The following is a 16,356-nucleotide window of genomic DNA, read 5'->3' on the forward strand; positions in this document are numbered from 1 at the left end:
TAATGGCACGATATTTTTTATATTTTCTTACTTATTTTCCACTTCAGTCATTTTGTCCTGCTTTCTGGGACTTTCTCTTCTGTCCCTTTTACTGGATTTTTAAGTAAGGTAATAAAATGTTAAATATGTGGGAGCTCTTTCTTATTTTTATTGCATATTTTCATAGGACAATATCCTTTTTTAGGGGATGCAGTATATTCTGTCTCCCTCTGAAGATATTTATATTTGAGGTTCACTTTTTCTCTCCATTCTGTTTTTTTCTAGATCCTTTTATCTCTGTTTTTCCCTTCCTTTGAGCCAGTGGGGGTAGGCGTAGGCTAAGAAGATTTTCTTCAGCTCTAAAATTTTTCTGAACTTTTCTGCAGCAACTATCACGTGTCGAACAACGTGTTAGGTACTAGGGGGATACAAAGACTATCTTTGTCTTCTAATGAGTCCATTGTCCAGTTTTCCTTGCAGAGGAGTAGAGGGTTGAGTAGAGGTGGGAGCAGAATATTTCAGACTGATGAGCCATCTTTGAGTAATACATAGAAGTAAGAAACAACGTGTGAGGTTGCTCAGGGAAGTGCCAGTCAGATAGAGCTGCCATGTAGAGGGCAACTGTGGGAGTGGAAAAAAAAATGAACTTAAAAGGATAGGCAGAGAGATCAGATCCTATAGCATGTTTTGTGTTCTTTCAGATTAGGATTAACTCTGAGGAAATAACTCTCAAAATAACAGAGGAGTTTAAACGAGTTGGAAGTCTATTTTTCTTTCGTATAAAATGGGTAGTCCAGGGGTGCCAAGGTGGCTCAGTCGGTTAAGCATTCAACTTTGACCTAGGTCATGATCTCACGGTTCGTGAGTTCAAGCCCTGTATAGGGCTGTGTGCTGATAGCTCAGAGCCTCCTTCAGATTCTGTGTCTCCCTCTCTCTCTCTCTCTGCCCCTCACCTGCTTGCTCTCTGTCTCCCTCTCAAAAGTAAATAAACATTGAAAAAAAATTTTAATTAAAAATAATAAATAAAGGAGGTAGTCCAGTGCCTCTGCCATACTGTGATCCAAAATGGCTGTTCTGGCCATCATGTCACCATTACAGGCAGGAGACAGGAGAGAACATCAAAATCTCCTCCCTTAGGGATGTTTCCCGGAAGTTGTACACATTACCTTCCATCAGTTAAGCCTACATAGTACCTCACATCTACTAGTTACACAAGAGCCCAGGAAGTGTAGACTTGTGGCAGAGGGTGGCCATTTGCCCTGTTAACATTCTTTTAGCTAGGTATTCTTTGGCTGAGGAAGAAAAGGGAATCTGTTAGGGAACAATGCACAGTCTTGTTTAAGAGTTTAGATTTTACCTAGACAGTGGGGAGGGGCACTGAAGAGGTTTAGGTCAAGGAAATCTCACTTTAGAAAGGTCACTCTGGCTGGGGACGCCTGGGTAGCTCAGTTGGATGAGCATCAGACTTCAGCTCAGGTCATGATCTCAGGGTTGGTAAGTGAGTTCCACCCCACATCGGACTCATTACTGTCACCTTTGAGCCTGCTTCAGATCCTCTGTCCCACTGTCTTGCTCTGCCCCTCCGCCCCCTCATAAATAAATAAACATTTAAGAACAAAAAAGAAAGGTCACTCTGGCTGTGACATCAAGGATAAAGTGGCATGAAATTAGTGGCTCTCTGAGCAATTATGCAACCATGAGAAGTATGAGAAGTCTAACATGTCACAGCTGTCCTTAGGGACTGGAGAGAGAACATCAGTGCTAGTGACATTAAATGACTGAATTGATTTTGTTTTTTTTATCCTCAGGGTTGCACATTTGATTCATAATCACTTATGGCAGTATGGTCACCGTAAACCTAAGCCTAAGTTAAACAGAGGGTGAGAAATACTCTTAACTCCAGATGCCCCTTCTGAATCTTAGAGGATTGTTGTCTTATTTGTAGAGAAGCTTTGTTTGTCTAACACTGTGTACTTTGATTTTTTTTTTCATGGCATATACAATATGGTAAAAATTTAAGTACAAAAAGATATGCCAATAAAGTATATTTTTATTTACATTCCAAAATCTGAGAACATTATACGTCCTACTGTGTCACAGATATTTTTTATTCTTCTAGGAAACCTCCGTGTACACACACACATACACATAGACACCCCTTCTTTCTTTAAAACCTATGAGTATTATATGTAGAGGATTTCCAGCATAAATTGGAAGTTCTTCAACTTACAGGATTTAGCTAGGTGTGAAGATTCAGCATAATAAAGGATACTGGGAGGTGGGTTTAACTATGCAATCTGTTCAAAGTCCACATGTTTAAGAATGGGGACATAAATATTCTTCTCTAAATCAAGTCTCAGTGACCCCTAATGCCAACATTGTATAATATAAACATCCCTTTGAATTGAGTGTGATTCTAGTATTTATAAATGTACACATGTGCATTATTATTCTCATTACATATATGATGTGGACTTTAAATGCAAGCTGATTACTTCATCTGGTGCAGAATCAAGTAGTGAATCTGTCCAAAGGCTGGAGGAAAACCTCACTGTGTTAGAATTATGGAAAAAAGTATATATCAGTCTCCAACTTAGAATCTTCCTAAGGGCTTTTCAGAAGAACCTTGACCTCATTGTGTGCATTGCACCATATTTTTGCTATTTTTTAAAAATACAAGTTCTCAGAGCACCTGCTTGGCTCGTTTGGTTAAGCGTCTGACTCTTGTTTTTGGCTCACGTCACGATCTCCTGGTTCATGAGATGGAGTCCTGTGTCGGACTCCGCGCTGAGAGCACAGAGCCTGCTTGGGATTCTCTCTCTCCCTTTCTCTCTGCCCCTCTCTTTCTCTATCTCAAAATAAATAAATAAACTTAAAAAAAGATATATCCTCTTAATCTTTCCATGTCAGCCATGTCAGCCCCTGCAGAGCTTTGTACATTAGTTTTTGAAGGAGCTGCACTGTGTCAGTTCCTTACTGACAAAATTTTGTTTTGAACTTTTGTTTTTATTTGTGAGAATTTGCTTTTGTTCTTGCTTTTTTTTTTTTTTACAAATAGCTCTTTAACAAATGGTGTCGAAATTAGCATTCTTATATTCATGATGACAGTGTAACTCTGTTTATACATAGGTCCCTATATAACAAATACTGCTTTAGTGAACATGAGAAAAAAATACATATGTATAAATACATACACACAGATAATGTGAATTCCTAGGTATAGAATTGAGGACCAAATAGTATGATTATTTTTCATTTTGATTAATTTAAAATTACCCATCAGGACTAGTATGCCATGTGCTCCCGCACAAAGATTTTCATAATGCCCCAGCTAGGTAACATAAACGCATTGAGCAGCCTGTCTGTAAGTTATTTGTACTGACACCAAGCACCCTCTTTATATTCTCTCCTTTTTTAAAAATGTTGTTTATTTTTGAGAGAGTGCAAGCAGGGGAGGGGCAGGGAGAGGGGGATAGAGGATCTGAAGCTGGCTCTGTACTGAAAGCAGAGCCTGATGTGCGACTCGAACTCACGAACCTCAAGATCATGACCTGAGCCAAAGTTGGACATTCAGCCGACTGAGCCACTCAGGTGCCCCTCTTTATATTCTCATTTAAAACGTTGCCCACCAGACTTTCTAAATCAAATAGTCCATTTAGGTTACATGCTTGCCAGGGCTATTATGTTGTAAAATTTTTCATTATTGCTATTTTCTCATTGAAAGATGATACTTATTAATGATAAGGTTGAGCAGTATTTATATTTATAAACAATATGCCTGGCTTTGTGGACTTCTATTTTACTCCCTTTGTGAGCCATGACAGTAATGGTGATGAGGCCATAGCTGTTAACTGTTAGGAAAAGAATTGTGGTGAAAATTATACCAAGATATATTGAGTTATCAGTGGAACCTGAGTGTAGCCAAAGAGCCGGTAGAAGGACAGAAAGCTTCAGAAGCTTCATGAGGCAAAAGAGATGTGCTCTTCTCATTGTTCACGTTTCCCCGATTCTTCATTAATATCCAACCCTCCAGCCTTTCCCCATAACATGCTTATATATTGCTCATGTTAACTGGCCCGTGGCAATGATGAGTGCTTAATAATGTGATACTTAATGGCATAAATGCTCAGTTTCCACTGGTGATTGTGTATGTTGTCTTGTCGACGTTAAGTCCATAAAATTGAATGGTTAGAATCAAGTGGTTAGAAATGTATTGTGTTGACAGGAATTTTCAATGGATGGTTTTTCTTGGGTTTAATCACTGAACTTTTTAAAAAGAGACTTTGGTGGTACTTAATAGTTTAGTGTATAAAGGAAAGTATAGAAGGAGGTGGACATATATGGAAGGTTTCATATAAATAAGCAAAAAGACAGGAAAGAGGAGTAGAAGTAGTAATTTAGTGACACTTGAGGGTCCAATTTATTGCTTCATATTTTCCTCTAACGTCACTTAATTTAATTTATAATCTAAAAACTCGGGGAAATGGTCTGTGGGATTATCCATTAAAATACCCTAGGGGGCGCCTGGGTGGCTCAGTCAGTTGAGTGTCCGACTTTGGCTCAGGTCATGATCTCATGGCTCCTGAGTGCGTGCCCTGCGTAGGGCACTGTGCTGATAGCTCAGAGCCTGGAGCCTGCTTCGGAATCTGTGTCTCCCTCTCTCTCTCTGCCCCTAACCCACTCGCATTCTGTCTCTGTCTCTCTCAAAAATAAATAAACATTAAACAAAATTAGAAAAAATACCCTAGAATCAAACATAATGCAATAAAGGCATGCAATTACATGCACCATCATAATGCGCATTTGGGTGGTAGTGACTGAAGGTTGGTTTTCATCCTTAGCCCAACTGATATATTTTTTTTTAATTTTTTTTTTTAACGTTTATTTATTTTTGAGACAGAGAGAGACAGAGCATGAATGGGGGAGGGTCAGAGTGAGGGAGACACAGAATCTGAAACAGGCTCCAGGCTCTGAGCTGTCAGCACAGAGCCCGACGCGGGGCTCGAACTCACGAACCGCGAGATCGTGACCTGAGCTGAAGTCGGACGCCCAACCGACTGAGCCACCCAGGCCCCCCAGCCCAACTGATATATTTAAGTGAAGGTGATCAAATGAGAAGGCTGGATATGGAAGGAAGAATGAAACCCCCTCTTGGGGAGGCAGGCAAGTTGAGGAAAGTCCTCATCGTCTTGGTATTCATCCTTCCCAACTCCCTGGATGCGGGATAGGACAGGTGCCAGCTAATTTTAGATGGTACCTCATAGATTTGGGTTGCACATCCAGACCCATAGCATCCCAACTCCGCTAACTAGTAAGACTTGTCCAGTTTGTTTCATTATTCTTACAGTGTCATTACCGCCTTTTACATGAATGAATCTCTTGGACCCTACTTACCACATCATTACAGTTTTATTGTCCTTTAATTTCTGCTGACTGGATATCTGCTATTATACTACCTCAGCATCATGGAGGAAGAAGTCAACTGAGGAAACTTAATTGTGTAACCAATTTAAGGTTATGTGTTTGCTTCTCTTTGGCTCCATTGTCTGTTCACATCCTATAGCTGTGAAGTTGAAGGGTGGTAGTGATTATGTGAAAAAAAATGTGTTTTTTTTCATAATCTCTTATCACATTGAGCTCCAAAGAAAGTAGAAAGACTTCCTAATGGCAGTAATGATTCTGAAAAAAAAAATGTTTAGATACATATCAAACATACCAGAATAGGGGAAAAATAATTGTGAGTACAGAAGTCAACATCTAAAATCCAGTAATTAACTGTAACTGCAAATAAGCTCTGAAAGGCACATATTTAAGTTGACATAGTTATACACCTTGCCAAAGCAGCTTTGTACCATTTTTTAAGAGAGTCATTTATATAATTTTTGTGTCTAATATAAATAAATAGAATCAATTTAAATAGTCACTCACTTGACTTACATCCTACATTTGTGATATTTTTGTGCTTAATGTTTCAATACTAAACTATTTAGGAATTTGTTCCATTCAGTCTGCATTTATTATGGGATTACCATATGTTTGTGAAGAAAGCACATGTAAATGCTTTCAGTTGAAATATTTGAGTTAATAATAAAAGGACCTACTATTTTTATTCCCCAGGGCTCTAGAATGAGCATCATCTACATTGACCTTTGTAGTAGCCAAATGATTTTTTTAATATGAGAGCCTAGATTATTTGCATAAAGGTTGCATAATATGCTATTTTGTATATATGGCAATATCTCTGTACCCTCATAAAATCAAATGTATTCATTCATTTTCATTTTCGAAGTGTTTCATAGGGTTCAGTTACCCTTTTCCTCATGGAGCTATAAGGGTAAATTAGAAATGGTCTCTGTATTGGATCTCTGTATATTTTGGTTGAGGGAGACAAATAATTAGCAGTCCTCTTGCCAACCCAGGCTTTAAACCAATTGAAAAATTCAGCATAAGCAGTTTGAAGCTAAAATACCACCTAAGTTACTGATAAAAGGCAGCTTGAAGACTGTTACTGACATACCCTGGTGGCTGGAGCCAGCTCATAGGGGCCATGAGAGCCCAGTGTTCACACACCTTCCCGGCTCGGTGTTCAGTGACACCATGTTGACATATAGGAGTGACTTTTTTCCTCCTGGAGATCTAGTTGTTAACCCTTTAACAGCATACTACTGTCTGAAAGCATAAATTAGTGTAAGTACTGAATCCCAGGGTTACTCTCTCAGCGCCATGCAGGGGAGGCCAGGAGATTCCCTCCTGGCAGCTAGAGCTGAATACGTGTCTTGGGTACATATAGCTAACTCACCAGGGGAAGTGAAGAGGAACAATGTTACGTTTGGTCTTTGTAAACCATTCATTCCACATTCCCAAGAGCAGAAGCAGTGAGGATATGAACATCCAGGACTCCACTCGGAAGGAAACATTAGAGGTATTAATGTTCCTCCACCCTCAATAAATTGCCCCCAATCTTTTTGCTTTTTGCTCTTTTTCCTGTTGAATTTAACTATTAAGAATTAACTATTAAGGAATACTGCTGTTCTCTGTGGGGAAGAAATTTCCATTCCATGAGGAGAGTTTTCTTCCTATCTTTATGAGCCTGCTACCTCAATAACCAACCATTGTTTCTTGAGTACCCTCTGGGAAATCCTGGTCCTCAGTTATCTTTTGTTTCCAGAAAGGCCTACCTATCGACCCACATATGAAAATGAAGTATTAATAGATTTAAATTCCATTGTTCTGACTACAGATTGAACTACAGAATTTTCTTGCACAGTTTTTGTTTTCTGGAACAATACGTGATTTCACAACAGAAGGCATTCCTCACACTATGCTGGGAAGGCAATGGCTGTGGCATTTTCTGGCGTAATACATCCCTATGTAGTATATCAACTTTAGCCATGCTTAGGTTTGTAGGATTTGGGCATTTCTGCAGCTGTTGTAGCAGTTTTCCGTGGGAGGCCAAGGACCTGCTCTGAGGTTCATTTCTCCCTGAGGCCCACAACCTGTGCCAAGACAAGATGGAACCAGGTAAAAGATGAGAAGAAGAAATACCTATGTCCATCACTCCAGTGTCTCCAGAAAGTACTGAGATTGCTCACATAGGTACAACAATTACATCAATTTCTGAAGCTTTCCTACTCAGTCTGAAGATTTATTTGCTTGTCTCTTTCTCCTCCCACAGTAGGTCCAAGCACAATGTGTAGCAGAAGCTTTGCAGTTTGGTTAACAGAGAGATCATTCGATGTTAAGGACATGACAGATTTCAGAGCCAAAGCGTCTTCACAGGCTGTTGAGTTGGTCAGTGAAGGAGCTGAGATAACATGCATATAATCCAGTCACTGTGTCTGTGTTATCACACACATGTTCTCAAGTCAAATTCTTCTTACTCACATTTTAGATTGCCTCCTCAGCGATCTTGAGTATAAAGTTTGGGTCACAAATGAACACTCCATTACTAAACTTCAAATTATGAAACTAGCATAAAGACAGTACAAATACATCCATTGCTTTAGCAAAACAAACATTTTAGAGTAAATGTATCAACTTTCTTCTGATCCTCAAACATAAATATTATAGTTATTTTTAAATTTGAAATCATAGATCTTCTGAACAGTTTTTGTTGTTTGCAACACATTTTACGTAGCCGCAAGATATTTTGTAACTTTCTTTCATTGACAGACATCACTGCAAAAGAAGCTTGCCATGATGCTCTGTTTGTTTTCTTAACATATAATCTACATTTTGATAACTTCACATACTATAGATTAAAAATATTCAGAGCTTCTACATGGTAAAACGAGCTAATATACTTCACAGGATTTGAATTTTTAAACATTTTTTTTTTTGAGAGAGGAAGAGAGAGAGAATGAGTGGGGGAGGAGCAGAGAGAAAGGGAGAGAGAGAATCTCAAGCAGGCTCTACACTGTCAGCGCAGAGACCAACGTGGGGCTCGAACTCTCGAACAGTGAGATCATTACCTGAGCCAAAATCAAGAGTTGGATGCTCAACCGATCGAGCCACCCAGGCCCCCCTGTATGTTTACTTTTAAAGAGGTGTTTAAGACATCTTGTTGTCTTTTGTGTTCCTATATACTTGAGATTTTCTGTCAGTTCTCTCTGTACTTGAAGGATCATTTTTTAAATGCTCTGGTAATGAATTTTCTCCTTCAGGATGTGTAGACATGGCCAATGAATATTGATCTAATCCTTTCTTCACAGCTCTTCCTGTGATCTTTCAGGGTGGGGAATTTTGGTGTTTGGTAGTTTGTTACTGGAGATTTGATACTATTATGTTGGTTGTCCTTATATTGCACAGCAGTTTTTCTGGGGAGGACATTCTTGGATCACACTTTGTTCCTCCCAGAACTTTATACACATTGCCGTTCCATCTTCTGTGATTTGATATTGCTCTGGGAAAGTTCTTTTTTAAATTTTATTTCTTTTGAGAGAGAGAGAGAGAGAGAGAGAGAGAGAGAGAGAGAGAATCCCAAGTAAACTCCGTGCCATGAGCACAGAGCCCACTGTGGAGCTGGATCATGAGCCATAGGTCATGACCTGAGCCAAAAGCAGGAGTTGGACACTTAACCAGCTGAACCACCCAGGTGCCCCTGCTCTGGGGAAGTTCTGATACTAATTTGATTTGTCTCCCTTGAACTTGCCCTTTCTGCTTGGATGCTTATCCTTACATTGTTGTTTATTTCTTAGAGGAGATTGTGTAGTTTTAATAATCAAGTTTACTAGTTCCTTCCTTTCAGAGAAATTAGCCTTTTGAATACATTATTTATTTTACTTTACAATAATGGAGTCTATTTACTAAGAAAACCAACATTTCTTATGATGGATATCCTCTATGATTTCCTCTATAATTTCTGCAATCATTAATGCCTTGAGGGGTGCCTGGATGGCTCAGTCAGTTGAGCATCTGACTTAGGCTCAGGTCATGATTTTGCAGTTGGTGAGTTTGAGCCCTGCATCCGGCTCTTTGCTGTCAGTGCAGGACCCACTTCAGAGCCTCTGTCCCCCTCTCTCTCTGTCCTTCCCCTGCTCATGCTCTGTCTCTCTCAAAAAAAGAAAATTTTGCCTTGAGATGTAATCAGGATAGACCTTTGCCTTAAACACTGTATTTGAGAGCACCGCACTCTGCCTCCTCTTTCTAACATAGGGGACACAGCACACATGTCCACCTGGAGTCTGTATTTCCCATCTAGATTGCAGTCAATATCCTAGATCCTGGAATTCACCAAGTGTCAGCTCCAAACACAGTTCAAGGACTTGTAGTAGCTCCCTGTCATGATCTGTCTTTCTGAGAGCCGACCAAATTCCTGGTATGTTGAGACCCGAGGAGTGCCCGAAAGATGACTGTTAGCAGAGACTATGGACGGAGCTTGGAAGTATGGGCTGGGGTGTACACATGTGTCCTTTGAGGCCCCTCGTGGGGGAAGAGGACCAGGTTGGGAAAAGGAGAATGATGTGTTGTGGTTGGCGCTGGGAGGCCAGGAGCTTGTCCTTTTTTTTTTTTTTTTCTTTTTTAAAATTTTAATGATTATTTATTTTTGAGAGAGAGAGACAGAGCATGAGAGGGGGAGGTACAGAGAGAGAGGGAGACACAGAATCGGAAGCAGGCTCCAGGCTCCGAGCTGTCAGCACAGAGCCCAGTGTGGCACTCTAACCCATGAACCTTGAGATCGTGACCAGAGCCAAAGTCGGACGCTCAACCGACTGAGCCACCCGGGCGCCCCACTTGTCCTACTCACTGCCACACCCTGACACAGAATCCTGAGTTGTCAAAGAATTCTGCATTCACACCTGGACTCCAAGTCTTTTTATCAAGGTCCATAATTCAGTTTTGGTAATGTCTCTTCTCTGCCTTGCCGTTTGCATTGTATTGATTAGTTGAGTTAATGGTGGTACGTTAGAACTCAGTTTGTTTCTTTGGCTCTTCAGTTTCTCTTTTCTTCTCTGTGTGTGAATATATTTATACACACAAGATGTCTATATATCATGTGTCTGTGTATCTATAGATACAGATGTAGATATTCTTAAGATAATGGGATAAGTGTATCATATTAAGTATTTCTCGAGCACGGAGCCTTCAGGACACATTTTCTTCTGTTTCCCCCAAATGGAATCCATCACCTTTTTGGCATGTGTTCCACGTGTCTGTTTTTCTTCCCCCTGCCCTTGCCACAATAGTGTTTATAGAGTCTCTGTGCCAGTTCTTTTCATCTTGCCTAGCTTGAACACGCTCTGCTTGGAACTTGCCCTGGGCGTCAGGCAGTGTGGGTGACTTTTCTCTACCGTGTTCCTATCGTGTTCCAGTCTGATTTATTTTCCCAGGCAAGCCCCGAGGTGAAGACAGAATTCTTTCATGTCCTAGCCACAGTCCCATAGCTTGAAGGCGTGGGGGAAATGGAGCAGAGCGAGCAGAGGCAGGGACGGAGAGGTATCATGAATTACTGCTCTCGTCGTGTAGAATAGACAAATGTCGCGTTCCAGTTCATTCTCCGACCGCATTCGGGGGTTTGTCACGGGCGTGCGGGGAAAGGCCTTCTGGGTTGTATCGTTGCTTGAGTTCAGCCTGGCCCCAAGGCTTCTGCTACCAACTCCCTGCCCCTTTTGCTCACTTGCCTTGTTTTACCATCCACTCCTCTGCAGTCCTGCCCCAACACAGTCACGGTCCACATGTTGTTTTCCTATTTGGTGTTATTTGTGAGAATGTGAGGACTTTCATTACTTCACTCGTATCATACCGAGGCATTAAGGCAAATCTGAGAGTCTGTACTGAAATCAAGCTAAAACCCTCTTTTTCTTTAGCTGAATGTATTTAAAGGTCACCACTTAAAAAAAAAAAAAGTTTAGTTATTTATCTTGAGACAGAGCACAAGCAGGGTAGGGGCAGAGAGAGAGTGAGAGAGAGAATCTCATGCAGGCTCCACACCATCAGCACAGAGCCCGATGGCAGGGCTCAAACTCATGAGCTGTGGGATCACTGATCCTGAGCTGAAACCAAGAGTCAGACACTTAACCGACTGAGCCACCCAGGCGCCCCTAGCTGATAGTATTTCAAATTTAAGACCATGAGTTGCACCTCTTTTGTTCTGCAGTGTCTGCTCTCAAGAGTTTTTCCTATTTGTGGTTTTATTTGTTACTGCAGAAGGGGATTCTCCTTTGGTAAGTTTTCACTGCGACTTCCCTTTGTATGAGTAAAAGTAATGCATGCATGCGCTAAACAAGGTTGAAAAGGTTGAACAGGGCTTAAAAAGTAAAACAATGAATGGTCTTTTCATTTACATTTTCATTCAGTGCACACCTCGTACCCCCATTTGTTATCACCCAGAAACTTTTCCTTTGTATTTCCTGGGAAATGCTGTCTATCTGTCTTGCTGTCTTCAGTAAGTAGACTTTGTTCTTTACCTAGCTCTCATACAAGGGCATTTGAAGGTTAGGAAAAGAAGCATTCTGAGGAGTTTAGAAAGATACACATTAATTAGAAAATCGTATATTATGACGTTTCAAGTTAAACCTTCACTCTTTCCTATCTTGAAAACTCTGCTTAACAGGAACCTATGGGGGAGGGGAAGGGAAAAAAAAAAAAAAAAAGAGGTTAGAGTGGGAGAGAGCCAAAGCATAAGAGACTGTTAAAAACTGAGAACAAACTGAGGGTTGATGGGGGGTGGGAGGGAGGAGAGGGTGGGTGATGGGTATTGAGGAGGGCACCTTTTGGGATGAGCACTGGGTGTTGTATGGAAACCAATTTGACAATAAATTTCATATATATATATGTATATATATATATATATATATATATATATATATATACATATATATATATATAAAAGAAAACTCTGCTTTTTTTTTAAATGTTTATTTACTTTTGAAAGAGAGAGACAGAGTGTGAGTGGGCAAGGGGCAGAGAGAGGGAGACACAGAATCTGAAGCAGGCTCCAGGCTCTGAGCTATCAGCACAGAGTCTGACGTGGGGCTAGAACCCATGAACTGTGAGACCATGACCTGAGCCGACGTTATATCCTGTTCTGAGATGGACTGAAGGTAACTTTTGTTTACCAATTGCAAATATGGAAGTTGGAAAATTGACTTACTTTAAACAGTAATGGTATTCAGTAGTGTATCTATTAGAACAGCAAATGTATCAAGAAGGCAAATCCTTGTGTCATAAAATATTCCTGCAACAGTCCTGGGAAGAAAGCCTATATGTGCACATCTTTCTACATGTGATGAGGCCATGACAAGGTCGAATAAAAATGTTTTAAGAGATATGCCCTATGTTAATTTATTGTTTGAGAAAGGCTAATTTGGGTATTTTAAATTTTTTAACGTTTTTCTTTGTTTTTGAGAGAGAGAGAGAGTGCAAGCAGGGGAGGGGCAGAAAGAGAGGGAGGCAGAGGATCTGACGCAGGCTTTACACTGAGAGTGGAGAGCCTGATGTAGGGCTCGAAGTCACAAACTGCAAGATGGTGATCTAAGCCAAAACTAAGAGTCAGCTGCATAACCGACTTAGCCGCTCAGGCACTCCTCGGGTATTTCAATTTTGAGAAAGGTTTGTCCAAAATATTTTTTTCAATTGTGTAGAAAGAGACTAATTCTGGGGTATATCCATGTAATGACACTGAGTCTGTTAAGCCAGAGGTCCCCAAATGATGATGTGTCAGCTGGATAATGCCTGAATACGGGGGATTGGCCTGCAAAATTATTTTTTAATTGCACCATTGCTTGAAAAATCTGTAAATTGCACATAAAAATCAATCTTTCTAGCTTCTCTTGAAATCTTTCAAAATGGCCAAGACAGGGCTGTCTTTCTCTGTTCCCTTTCCACAGTGGTATTCACTGCTACTCACTATATTTATTGCAGTGTATGCATATGCCTTCCTCCTGTAGGATCTGACCACTCGACTTTGTGGGATGCTTGAAAATGCTGTATTACTTTCTGAACATTCCTCATATATTTCTCATGTTAATGTTTAACCCTAGTCTTCTGCAAAAGAAAATAAAGGTTGAAGGGCTAGACCTTTTGTTGTTGTTGTTGTTGTTGTTGTTGTTAACTTTCTTAGTGTTTATTTTTGAGAGAGAGAGACAGAGAGAGAGAGAAAGAGAGAGAGAGAGACCGGACACCAGTGGGGGAGAGGCAGAGAGACGGAGACAGAATCTGAAACAGGCTCCAGGCTCTGAGCTGTCAGCACAGAGCCTGATGCGGGGCTCCAACTCACAAACTGTGAAATCATGACCTGAGTCGAAGTCTGACAGTTAATCGACTGAGCCATCCAGGCACCCCTGAATGGCTAGGTCTTACAAATTACCGGGAATATTTAGTCACCATTCCCTACCTATTGGTTAACATACATGAAAATAGTATGTTCTAAAATCCATATACATAATTATGATTAATTCAAGATCCATGTATTAGATCTTGAAATTACAGAACATATGGTTTACACTCTCATAATTTCATACTACATGGAACGTTCTTAAAAATCCCTTTCTTAATGAAATTAACTTACATAGCACAATTGTTCCATCTTTTCATTAAATTAGACCTCAGGAGAAGAGAGAATCTTACTTTGACAAAACTGCATTTTATAATAACAATGTAACAAATAAGCTAATTAATTTTTTTAATAATAATAGGGAATTTGGTGACTTACAGAACTACAGTAAAGCCTTGGATTGCAGGTGTAACTTGTTCTGCCAGTGTTCCACAAGAAGGGCAAACATTTCAAATACATTGTAACTTGATAAACAAGAGATGTCCTGCAATATGAGACGCCAAATGTGACGTGATCACATCTGAGCTAATGGTTCCTGAGATTCGCTTTGATTACAAGCATGTTTTTTGAACAATACTCCCAAACCAAGGTTTTACTATAAATATAATTTTGGCCACTAGGGGGCTTTGCTTTTTTTTTTTTTTTTTTTTTTTAAACCAATGATACTATAATTGTGAAGATAAACAAGGTTTTATGGCTTCCAAAAGTTTAACTGCGTAATTGCAAAGTTTTAAATGTAGTTATATAAAGAATGCAAGAATCTTATCCTAACTATAAGCAAAATATGTAATCTCTGAAACTGAATGTGGGGAAGGCAAGGTTATTGTGAGAAGTAAAAAGTAGTCAGTAATGCAAATTCACAGTAATGCAAATTCACAGTAATGCAAATTTCATGTATTCATTGTCTTAATATTTTATAAGTGTTAGAAAAATATTCTACATTTTGCTTATCCAAATACCATATGCAGAACATGTAGATGTATAGTACCTTTGCCAACAGTGTTGTTAGAACTAACCCATAGGAATAGCTTTTGCCATGAAGACTATGAAATCTCTGTTTTTGTGAAGAAAAAAATTCACATTGAAGTCTTTCAGGGAATTTTCAACAGAACGGGAACCCTGAAAGATAACTTTCCAAAGTCCTAGCACATTTAAGTGGCTGTTGGTTCTCTTTGGTGAAAATTTTCATTGTTTTTCAAATTATGCGTTATTGATTTTTATAAAGTATCTCCAGAGTCCTGTGACAATGAAGACAGATGCTCAGAAAGCTAATTCTAAAAGAATTCCAAATTTTAAATTCCTTCTTTCTCTTCCATCTTGTATATTCTGGTTCATTACATTAGACATGCAGGTGTTATATTTCCAAATACAACTCACCTTATTCCATTAAGAGTGCTCAGGCTCAGGCACAGAGGGGACTCTCAGAATGCTGGCACACCTTTATTAAACCACAGATAATGTCCCTGTGTACATTCATGCTACGCATGCTCTCAACATAATTGAGTTAGACCGGGTAGTTTCTAGTTAGGAAAGATTTCTTCAGAGATGAGATTTTCACATGTTTTCACTAATGCAAAAATAATGTAATATAACCTTCCCATTTGCATCATTTTCTGTAATTATCCCTAGGTTTGCTTATGACGAGAGTAATCTTTTTTAATGACTTACTTTGTAGCAACGTCTTTCTACTTCCTCAGGGGTCTGTGAAATCATAGATGCTCACATCACTTTTCTGTTCAAATCTTGCTTTTTTTTTTTCCAGATAAAAGCCAAACTCATGGTATTTAGCATGGTATTGAAGGCACTTTAACACATTTTACCCCTTCTTCACCTCCGTCATCTTCCCTTTCTGTCTTTACCCATGTTCTCCCTTCCTGTCTTGACCCTTCATGTGTCCCCAGTGCACGCACCCTCCCCCACCACACACACACACACACACACACACACACACACACATACACACCAACACCCACACCCAGCCACTCACGCTTCCAGGACCTTCCCTGACATGTTTTCTCCCACTCTGGTAGAATTCATTGTTCTTCCCTCTCTCCTCTCAAATTATTTTATCCCTACTTATATTACAGCACTTATCACAGATGGCACAGACATGTCTCCTTCTTTCTTCTTCTCTCTCTCTTTTTTTTAATTGACAAAGTTGGGAACTAACATCAGAAAGGAAAGACTCACTTTCACCATTGCATTAATTAGTGAGTCTGCATTAAAATCACATCCAAATGACCTCCCTTCAAATCAAATAGTGGTATCAACATCAACATTTCTAGTACCATTGTTTTGAGTGTTTGATACATGCTATTATTTCTATAGTGTAATTATGTGCTTGAGATTCCATGGAAAGGAGTACCAGAGTTTTCCTGATGTTTTTGACAAATAATTTCATATTCCACATGGATTCTAGGGGAATTGAGACAAAAAATGATCTAATTTGCTAACTTCTTCTTCCTTTGTGTTATATAGTAAACATCTAGCTTAGTATCTGAGATGTGCAAAGTGAAAACATATGTCAAAATGTCACTTTAATGTATATGTAGATATTTCTTTAGAAGTGTCAATAAATGAATTGTTTCAGTAATCTTACAAGT

At 39.6% G+C, this 16,356-nt stretch overlaps 1 protein-coding gene across 4 annotated transcripts in view; it reads left to right on the plus strand.

Moving 5' to 3' along the window:
- The window catches only part of PRR16 (proline rich 16), a 313,309-nt gene that overhangs the window by 167,595 nt on the left and 129,358 nt on the right, over positions 1-16,356 (plus strand). The window lies entirely within an intron of this gene.

Source organism: Prionailurus viverrinus, chromosome A1 (genome assembly GCF_022837055.1).
Source record: "Prionailurus viverrinus isolate Anna chromosome A1, UM_Priviv_1.0, whole genome shotgun sequence".
Taxonomy (NCBI): Eukaryota; Metazoa; Chordata; class Mammalia; order Carnivora; family Felidae; genus Prionailurus; species Prionailurus viverrinus.